Genomic DNA, 11,160 nt, shown 5'->3' on the forward strand with positions numbered 1-11,160 from the left:
GCTAGAGAAATTCGGCTAAAAGAGAAAACCCTAAGGTTAGAAGTTCTCTACACCCCCATCTAGCTAGAGAAATTCGGCTAAAAGAGAAAACCCTAAGGTTAGAAGATCCAAAAAAAAAAACCCAAAATCAAGATCAATCTATGGATTCAGGTATAAGCTTCCGCTCTCTTTTGATTTTGTTAATCTCTTTGAATTAATCATGGCTATATGGTTTTAGATCTCAAGTTTTATGATGTAGATCTAACAAGTGGTATCAGAGCCACCTTGATTAATTCTTAGGGATTTAAGTTTTATTGGGTTTTTGATCTTAAATCTCTGGTTAAAGATTCAATTTTTGGGTTCGGGTGAACAGTAATGTTCTCGAATGAACAGTAATGTTCGGTGAACAGTAACGAAATTTTTTTTTCCGGGTGAACAGTAACAAGTGGTATCCGAAATTTTTTTTTTCGGATTGATTCGGATGAACAGTTTTATTGGATTTTTCTTTGATTTTTCCTTCAATTTTTTCCAATTCTGGATCTGTTTTGAAAATAAAAATCAAAGGTTTTTGGGTTTGTCGGCGGCGGTTTCAATTTGAAACCCTAAGGGTTCATGGCGAAAATTAAGGAGGTGGTTACCTCAAACGAACCTCGCGTTCGTTCAATTTTAACCGAGCTTCGCGCTCAACGAACCTCGCGTTCGTTCTAAGGTGAACCTCGCGTTCAACTCAGGTGAGCGTCAAGCTCAATTTTAACGAACCTCGCGTTCGTTCTAAGGTGAACCTCGCGTTCAACTCAGGTGAGCGTCAAGCTCAATTTTATAACGAACCTCGCGTTCGTTCTTCAGACGAACCTCGCGTTCGTACTTCAGACGAACCTCGCGTTCGTACTTCAGACGAACCTCGCGTTCGTACTTCAGACGAACCTCGCGTTCGTACTTCAGACGAACCTCGCGTTCGTACTTCAGACGAACCTCGCGTTCGTACTTCAGACGAACCTCGCGTTCGTACTTCAGACGAACCTCGCGTTCGTACTTCAGACGCGCTTTCGTTCTTCAGACGAACCTCGCGTTCGTGCTTCAGTCGAGCCTCGCGTTCGAACTTCAGACGAACCTCGCGTTCGTACTTCAGACGAACCTCGCGTTTGTACTTCAGTTGAACCTCGCGTTCATTTTTTTTAACGAACCTCGCGTTCGTTCCCAAGTTGAACCTCGCGTTCTTTTATCAAACGAACCTCGCGTTCGTTCATTCTCAAACGAACCTCGCGTTCGTGCTTAAGTGAGTCTCGTACTCAATACAGTCGAACCTCGCGTTCGAAGTTAAGGGAACTTCGTGTTCATTATGGTTAAGCCTCGGCTTTTCATGGGTCCACTTTGGTATACTTAATTTATTCAATTAAGTTATGGGCCCTAATTAAGCTGTGAGACCCCAATTAAGTTTTTGGAAATTCAGTTGATTTAAATTTTTTAATTTAAATCTAATTCGGTTTTTAATCAATTATTTAATTCAAATATTATGACACTAAGGTATTAAGGTTGTCTCTCACTCCAATTGATTAATTGAAACAAGAAGTTGCCAAAGTAACCTCTCTTGTGTAGATTGTTCATGAGGAATGTGAGATGTTTGTGTGTATGCTTTCGTGTAAATATTTAATCGGCCCAAAGGAAGGTTAATATTTATTTAGACTGTATACACATCTGCGATGATAAGCGTGTGACAATTATAAGGTTTACATGTGAATAATGAATCGATCCAAAGATAGTTTCATTATTTGACATGAGTTATTGTCAATGTTTGATCATTGCAACAAGGTATCACTTACAAGTTAATATTACTGTCCAAAGACTTGATATTAATGTTGTGCCGGTATCTTGGATGGGGATTGTCATTATTTGAATTTTATTGATTATGGTTATTGATGTGAGCATTCTTTTGTTTTATTTCAGCTAATGCATCTGCTGCAACAATTTCTGCTAACATCAACTCAATTCCCATGCTAAATGGGACAAACTTCAAGGTTTGGAAAGAGAACATATTAATTGTTCTTGGCTGCATGGATCTTGACTATGCATTAAGAACTGAACAACCCCAACCTCTCAATGCGGATAGCACTCCTGATGCAAAGAAGGAGCATGAGAAGTGGGAGCGTTCAAATCGCATGAGTCTTATGATCATTAAGCGCGGCGTTCCGGAAGCCTTCAGGGGCATAGAATCCGAAGGGATTACTAAGGCTAAAGATTTCCTTGCCGAAATTGAGAAGCGTTTTGCGAAAAACGATAAGGTAGAAACAAGCACGCTTTTAGCTCGCTTGATTTCAATGAAGTATAAGGGCAAAGGAAATATCAGGGAGTACATTATGGAAATGTCTCATATTGCTTCAAAGCTTAAGGCACTTAAACTCGATCTTTGTGACGAGTTATTAGTGCATCTGGTTTTGTTGTCTCTTCCTGCACAGTTTAACCAATTTAAGGTCAGTTATAACTGTCAAAAGGAGAAATGGACTCTAAATGAGCTCATTTCATACTGTGTGCAAGAAGAAGACAGGTTGAAGCAAGATAAGACAGAAAGTGCTCATTTGGCCTATGCCTCTAAGGATAAGGGCAAGAAAAGGAAGAATGATAAGGAAGCTGCTAAGGGTCCAGTTGAGAAGAAACAACATAAGGATAATCAGGGTTGTTTCTTCTGTAAGAAGCCTGGACATGTAAAGAAGGACTGTACAAAATATCACGCCTGGCGTGATAATAAGGGTACGTTCCTTGCTTTGGTCTGTTCTGAGGTTAATTTAGCTTCAGTACCTAGAAACACTTGGTGGTTAGACTCTGGTGCTACTACTCACATAAGTGTTTCTATGCAGGGTTGCCTGAGCTACCGAAAGCCAAGTGATGTTGAAAGACACATCTTTGTGGGCGACGGACAATCGGTAGATGTGGAAGCAATTGGGCACTTTAGGTTGTTGTTAGGAACTGGTTATTATTTGGATTTAAAAGATACTTTTGTAGTACCGTCTTTTAGACGGAATTTGGTTTCTGTTTCTGTATTGGACAAATCAGGTTATTCTTGTTCATTTGGAAACAGTCAATTCAGTTTATCTTTTAATTCAAATGTTGTGGGAACCGGTTACTTGAGTATTTATGACAACCTATATTTGCTTGATACAATTGCTTCTTACAATGAATCCTTGCATGTGGAATCACGTGGTACTAAGCGTAAATTAAATAAGGAAAATTCGGCGACATTATGGCATAAGCGCTTAGGTCATATCTCAAAAGGTAGAATTGAGCGTCTTGTGTCTGATGGCATTTTGGATTCCCTTGATTTTTCGGACTTCGACGTATGTGTTGAATGTATCAAGGGAAAACAGACCAAAGTGAAAAGATTAGGTGCCAACAGATCTTCGGATGTCTTAGAATTGATACATACGGATATTTGTGGGCCATTCCCTACGGAATCCTGGAATGGTCAACAATATTTTATATCATTCATAGACGATTACTCACGTTATGGGCACCTATATCTTATTCATGAAAAATCTGAGTCTCTGGACATGTTCAAAGCCTATAAAGCTGAAGTTGAGAATCAACTCAACAGAAGAATTAAAACCGTCAGATCTGATCGTGGTGGTGAGTACTACGGTAGATATGATGGTTCAGGTGAACAACGTCCAGGACCATTTGCTAGATACCTAGAGGAATACGGTATCGTCCCACAGTACACCATGCCGGGTTCACCTAGCATGAATGGTGTAGCTGAAAGACGAAACAGGACTCTTAAGGATATGGTAAGAAGTATGATTGCTCATTCTTCTTTACCAGAGTCACTCTGGGGAGAAGCACTTAAGACAGCAGCTTACATTCTGAATAGAGTACCAAGTAAAGCAGTTGCTAAAACACCTTATGAGCTTTGGACTGGTCGAAAGCCCAGTTTAAAGCATTTACATATTTGGGGATGTCCAGCTGAGGCAAGGCCTTATAGGCCAAATGAAAAGAAATTGGACTCCAAAACAGTTAGCAGCTACTTTATTGGATACTCTGAACGCTCTAGGGGCTTTAAGTTTTATGATCCCACTATAAGGAACATTTTTGAGACGGGAACAGCAACATTCTTTGAGGATGTTGAGTTTGGGGGGAGAAATAAGGTTAGAGACATTAGTTTTGAGGAGGAATTGGCTTCAGATCCAATCCATACAGTTACTTTTGACAATATTCAGGTTCCTATACCTGTTGTTGCTCAAGAAGTAAATCCGGAACCTCAAGATGATAATGTTGAACAACTCCCTGTTCCAGAAGAACAAACTCAACAACCTCAAGAACCAGTGCCATTAAGGAGATCCACGAGAGAAAGGAGAAATGCTATTCCGGATGATTATATTGTATTTCTCCAAGAACATGAGGAAAGTAGTGGAATGTTAGAAGATGATCCAATCAACTTCTCTCAGGCCATGAAAAGTTCTAACTCTCAACAGTGGATTGATGCCATGAATGAAGAGTACAAGTCTATGCAAGACAATAAGGTTTGGGAACTTGTCCCATTACCAGAAGGTGCAAAACCAATTGGTTGTAAATGGATTTTTAAAACCAAGCGGGATGCAAACGGTAATGTGGAGAGGTATAAGGCACGTCTTGTGGCTAAAGGCTATACTCAAAAGGAAGGCATTGATTATACAGAGACTTTCTCTCCGGTTTCATCGAAAGACTCTTTCAGAATAATCATGGCACTTGTTGCTCATTATGATCTTGAGTTACATCAGATGGATGTTAAGACTGCATTTCTCAATGGAGACATTGATGAGATGATCTATATGGTGCAACCAGAAAACTTTGTGTCGGGAGACCCAAAGAATATGGTCTGCAAATTAAGGAAATCCATCTATGGACTCAAGCAAGCTCCTCGTCAATGGTATCATAAGTTTCAACAAATAGTTATCTCGTTCGGTTTTGAGATGAACATTGTTGATGACTGTGTATATCACAAGTTCAGTGGGAGTAAGTATATTTTTCTGGTTCTGTATGTGGATGACATCTTGCTTGCCACTAATGATATAGGCATGTTGCACGAAACCAAGAGATTTCTATCAAAGAATTTTGAGATGAAAGATCTTGGGGACGCCTCTTTTATATTAGGGATCCAGATACATCGAGATCGCTCTCGGGGTATTCTTGGATTATCACAAAAGAGCTATATCGATAAGGTACTTAAAAGGTTTGGCATGCAAGATTGCAGACCAGGTGACACCCCTGTTGCTAAAGGAGACAAGTTTAGTCTCAATCAGTGCCCTAAAGGTAACCTTGAAATTCAGGAAATGCAGAAGATTCCTTATGCTTCGGCTGTAGGAAGTCTAATGTATGCTCAGGTATGTACGCGTCCGGATATTGCGTACATTGTTGGGATGTTAGGCAGATACTTAAGCAACCCTGGTATGGATCATTGGATAGCAGTCAAAAGGGTTATGAGGTATCTTCAGAAAACAAAAGATTACATGCTCACATACAGAAAATCAGAGAAATTAGAGGTCATTGGGTATTCGGACTCTGATTTTGCTGGATGCCAAGATAGCAGGAAGTCTACATCAGGCTACATTTATATGTTAGCAGGAGGAGCTATATCATGGAAAAGTGTCAAACAAACACTAGTAGCTTCCTCCACTATGGCAGCAGAATTTGTAGCTTGCTATGAGGCATCCAATCAGGGAATATGGCTGCGAAATTTTGTCACGGGACTGCGCATTTTGGAAAATGTTGAAAGACCACTAAGGTTATATTGTGACAATAAATCTGCAGTAATGTATTCCAATAACAACAGGAGCTCAACTAAGTCAAAACATATTGACATTAAGTTCCTGGTTGTGAAAGAAAGGGTACAGAGTGGACAGATATCCATAGAGCACATTGGGACAAACTCCATGTTAGCTGATCCTCTTACTAAGGGATTGCCACCTAAGGTCTTTCATGAGCATACTGCTCATATGTGTGTGGTATTATTTGAGGATATTATGTTTTAGTGGGAGTTTGTATTTGTGGTGCTTTATGTTTGTTTGTATTGTCTGATCAGAATAAAGTTTTTAGTTAAGACACTCTGTTACATTATGTTTGGTTTTGACCTCACTAAGGAGGACCAGTTGAAAATAGACATGTACTGATCACATTGCATGTAATTTTCATGCTGCACATCCATGATTGATCTATGTCGTTTGATTGTATTGGTATATGTGACCATTGATGGGTCGAGTCACGATAAATGTGACGAAGGCCGCTTTGATCCTATATTGATATAGTCAATGGACGAGATTGTTCAAAAATACCTTTTCAGTGATAGCAATTTTTGAGCTCATAAGGTTATACACAGTTTAAGGAATCATATGGTGCCCAAGTGGGAGATTGTTGGATTTAATCTAATAAATCTATTTGTGGGCACATATGATTAATCAATGTGTATTGCTATCTTTCAGGATAACCCACTAAAGTGATCAATTAAGTTGGGTTAATTTGGTATTTAAATAAGTCATGGGGTTATATGTGCAGATACCAGGTTGTAATTGTAATTTATTGAGGGGCTAAATTACAAAAGTACAACATCTATAAATAAGGGGTTATGGTCCCTAACCTAGGGTTACAATCTCTAATTCTCTACACCCCCATCTAGCTAGAGAAATTCGGCTAAAAGAGAAAACCCTAAGGTTAGAAGATCAAAAAAAAAAAAAAACCCAAAATCAAGATCAATCTATGGATTCAGGTTTAAGCTTCCGCTCTCTTTTAATTTTGTTAATCTCTTTGAATTAATCATGGCTATATGGTTTTAGATCTCAAGTTTTATGATGTAGATCTAACAATTATACTTTGTATCGTAGTTTAAAAGGAAAAAAGTTTCCCTCCATTCGTAATTCACTTTGTTGTGATTGATATTGCTGAAAGTTACAACAACCAGATTTGAGAAATTGATAAACAGGTGACTGTGCTTAAAGTTTCATAAACATCAGTCAAAGTTCATATTATCAGGTCCTTGAACTATTGTTTTCCTCCTTTGTGCTTACACATGAAAGTGGTTACAAGTGATATTTAGATTCAATGTTATAGGGTGCTCATTTAAGAGGGTTTATTAAGTTTAATAGATAGGCTGGGAATCTATGTGTTGCCCCATTCTTTTCTACCCCTAAAAAGGGGGGTTTATTAAGAACACTATACTAGAAATGGTCCAACTTTAGCTTTGGGGTTAATTTTTTCCCGAAATTGATGATTTGAGGGTAGTCTTGTAGATACTTAGAATTAGGGGATATTTTTTGCAAATATCCATGATTTAATATATGCAAATAACCCTACAAAGTATTACACAGAAAAGAAGAAGAATCTAATCACTTTAAAGGAAGCAATATGAGATTGACAAAATATTTTCTTCCCCGCATGCTAAAATAAATAAATTATCCACTGGGTGCCACTATCATCATTTTGTTCTGTACAAATAGTGTTTTATTTTAGGTATAGTTATGAGAGATGAAAAATAGAATGATACCAAATGAGAGGTTAAGGAGTGCGATGAGGGCCCTCCAATATAATCACAAGGAGTTTGTCTTAAAGTATCTAAAGCAGTGCCTGGTTGGCTCCCCAAGCTTGGGAACTTCTCACCCTTTTCATATTAAGAAGACAGACCATCAATCATTATTACCATAATTCATTCTACAGGAAATAATTTATTCTATTCTGAGATACTCACTTCTCTGAGTTTATTCATATATTTAGATAAATAGAAATAGAAATAGAACATTAATTTGAAAAATTATATATTTAAATAAGTAGAAATAGCACAATTTGAAAAATAATACATCAAACCGAAGATTTTATTTTATTTTATTTTGCATTAACAATTCAGTAGATAGCCATCATTATCGCTCCCATCCAACAAATGCTTTCTTTCTTTCATTTTTTTCTTCAACTAAAATATGAACTGTATTGAAAATAACCAGCACACAACGATTCAATATGGATTGCAACAGCTAGCGTCACATAGAGGTCAAAACAAATATGACATATATCTCAATAGCCATCAAGAATGATACTTGATTAAGAAAGTAATTGCTTAGATTCAAAGGAAGGAAGGTATAGAAAATTTTTAAAAGCGAGAAAGAGTGGAGTTAATTTTAACACTAGTTACGGTTGAAATTCGATAACCAATATTGATCAATATTAGAGGAATATGTCTGCCAATGAATTTTTTACACAACAAAAAGCATGTTAACTAGAGTTCCATCCGACAAAGGTACAGCATGATTTTTATGGAGATACTATATACGCCATCATAACAAACTTTCTTAAGTTGATTAGCGTATAAAGAATTGCCATTTGCCTAAAAAGTTGAACTTTCATTAGGGGGTAATGATAACTTTCTATATGACACGTATTAATTTTATGAATAGAGTAGCCCTAACCAGCACAAAAATAATGTAAAATTAAAAGGTAATTAGTTCTTATTTTACTTCTTTCTGATATCATTCAACCCCCAACCCCCCACCAAATCTAAAAAAAACATGGATGAATTCCAGGGAGTGGGAACAATATCTCAGAGCGGAGTCGTAGGTTCATTTTGACCTAAGTGCTATATTATAAGAATTAACATGGTTTAAAGTTTACGTTGGCTATGATGTTTTCACCATTATCATAAGCACAGTCATCACGTTTATAATATTCTTTAAAATGTGACTGTACGTGTTCGGATAGATTACTGATTAGTCACATTATTATTATGCGGTTTATTTAAGACTTTAAAGATTGATCACTTTCTCCTCCCATTAATCTACAGATACCTTACTTTTCATAGTCACCATCTCCCAATATTGTTGTTTCTGTCATTAAATAGCATTGTTTTTTTTTACCATTATCAGTGTCACACGATTCGATGCATAAATTACCGCCGTTGTTACACCTTTATACTGTTGTCAATTACCGTAAATTTATTATTAGTCATCGTTCAATTGCCGTTGTTGTCTAGACCATCTTAGCTTAATTTGTCACATGAATGTCAGTTTTGTGAGAAGAGAGTCTTCTTGAAATCACAATCGTCCAAATACAAAGAGATTTATTATAAAAGAAAAAACATAACACAACAAATCATAATTAAAATCATTCTATGAAAGGGAAGAACTTCACGAGCATTTTACCATCAATCACTATTCCATAAAGTAACAAACATTAACAAGCTTTCTGAACCATAATTAAAGAGAATCCACCAACAACAAATTAAAAACAAAGGAAATTACAAGAAATTGAACCTTTAGAGGATCGATACAAACATAAATTAATATACACAAATAAATATTACAAACTTTGCAAATTAAACCCTATTTCTTATCATTTTTGCCGTTTTTGCTGTGAAGTATGTGGCCTACACCGGGACTATGACCCGGTGTTGTTGGTCGAGCGTCATCCAGAGTCACCATCGAGCCCTTGCGCACAGTTGAGCTCTTTGCTCGCACTTGACGAGCGCAATTCTTGCACAAATTGTTCCTTTCCTCTGTTAATGCTCTTGCTTCAGATGAAAAAAACTCACTAGAAAAAATCATAATTACAATGAAAAGAGTGCAAACGAACATTGATTTAGCCATCAGAAATATTAGCTAGGCTCGAGGAGATTTGCGCACAGTTGAGCTCTTTGCTCGCACTTGACGAGCGCAATTCTTGCACAAATTGTTCCTTTCCTCTGTTAATGCTCTTGCTTCAGATGAAAAAAACTCACTAGAAAAAATCATAATTACAATGAAAAGAGTGCAAACGAACATTGATTTAGCCATCAGAAATATTAGCTAGGCTCGAACGTCCACGGGAGGGGTGAGGGGAGATTCCACTATAAGGAGAACACCGACGACTTGTACAATCCACAAGCTCGTCTCAAAGAAAAAAAAAGATCTAATTTTTACCCAAAAGAAATAAACCTCTCTTTTGTAAAATCACTCTTTTTCTCTCCTCAAAAAACTACCCCAATTACCTATACTCAGCCGCCAAAAGAAACAAAAAACCTCTCTGCCTTTTTCTCTTTCCGCAGGCTTTTCTTTCTCTAAAGCCGCTGTTCCCTTGCTGCCTTTTTCCGTAGCTTTTCCCCAACACGGAACCCTAGATGAGATATGGGTATATATATAGGAGATTTGCGGTTAAAACAAAAAAACAAGAGTTTGGGCCGGTTAATACCCGCTGGCCGCTGCTTGCTATCTCCTCACACGGGAAAAGAGGAAACATCACGTGGGTGTGGGGCACTCACAATTCTCCACCTCGTACATCATTTGATAAACCTCAAATTTTGGACGAACACCAGAAGAACACCGCTTTTCTTTCTCTAAAGCCGCTGTTCCCTTGCTGCCTTTTTCCGTAGCTTTTCCCCAACACGGAACCCTAGATGAGATATGGGTATATATATAGGAGATTTGCGGTTAAAACAAAAAAACAAGAGTTTGGGCCGGTTAATACCCGCTGGCCGCTGCTTGCTATCTCCTCACACGGGAAAAGAGGAAACATCACGTGGGTGTGGGGCACTCACAATTCTCCACCTCGTACATCATTTGATAAACCTCAAATTTTGGACGAACACCAGAAGAACACTGCGAACATCACCAGAGAGATCTCCATCAGCCAAACGAGGCCAGACCAGATCGTACCAGCTGCACCACTATACCACGGCTACCTACGTACCCTCCACCGGGATCAAGCTAATCGTAGTTCTGCAACTATTCTCCAACATAGTCTCCACCTCACCTCCATCACCGCCCCGCAGGGCTATGCCCTCTTGGGCAAATCAACACGGTCTGATATGAAGCAAGTCCAAGCAATGCTTAAACTTGCTACCTGTGACCACCTTGGTCAACATGTCTGCTGGATTCTTATTCGTATGCACCTTCATGAGAGAAATATCACCTTCCTCTATGACATCCCGCACAAAATGATACCTGACATCGATATGCTTGGTACGAGCATGATGAACTTGATTCTTCGCCAAGTGAATCGCACTTTGACTGTCGCACCACAAGTTCACGTTCTCCTGCTCAATCCCCAAATCGTCTAGAAGACCCCACAACCACAATGCTTCCTTCACTCCCTCCGCCATGGCCATGTACTCGGGCCGCACTGGGAACGCGTGGTTGATAATGGCCGTCCTGAGGTACTGAATGGGTACTGCGGATACGGATTTGTGTTTGGTGCTGCCGAGAT

The sequence above is a fragment of the Asparagus officinalis genome, chromosome 3 (genome assembly GCF_001876935.1).
Source record: "Asparagus officinalis chromosome 3, Aspof.V1, whole genome shotgun sequence".
Lineage (NCBI taxonomy): Eukaryota > Viridiplantae > Streptophyta > Magnoliopsida > Asparagales > Asparagaceae > Asparagus > Asparagus officinalis.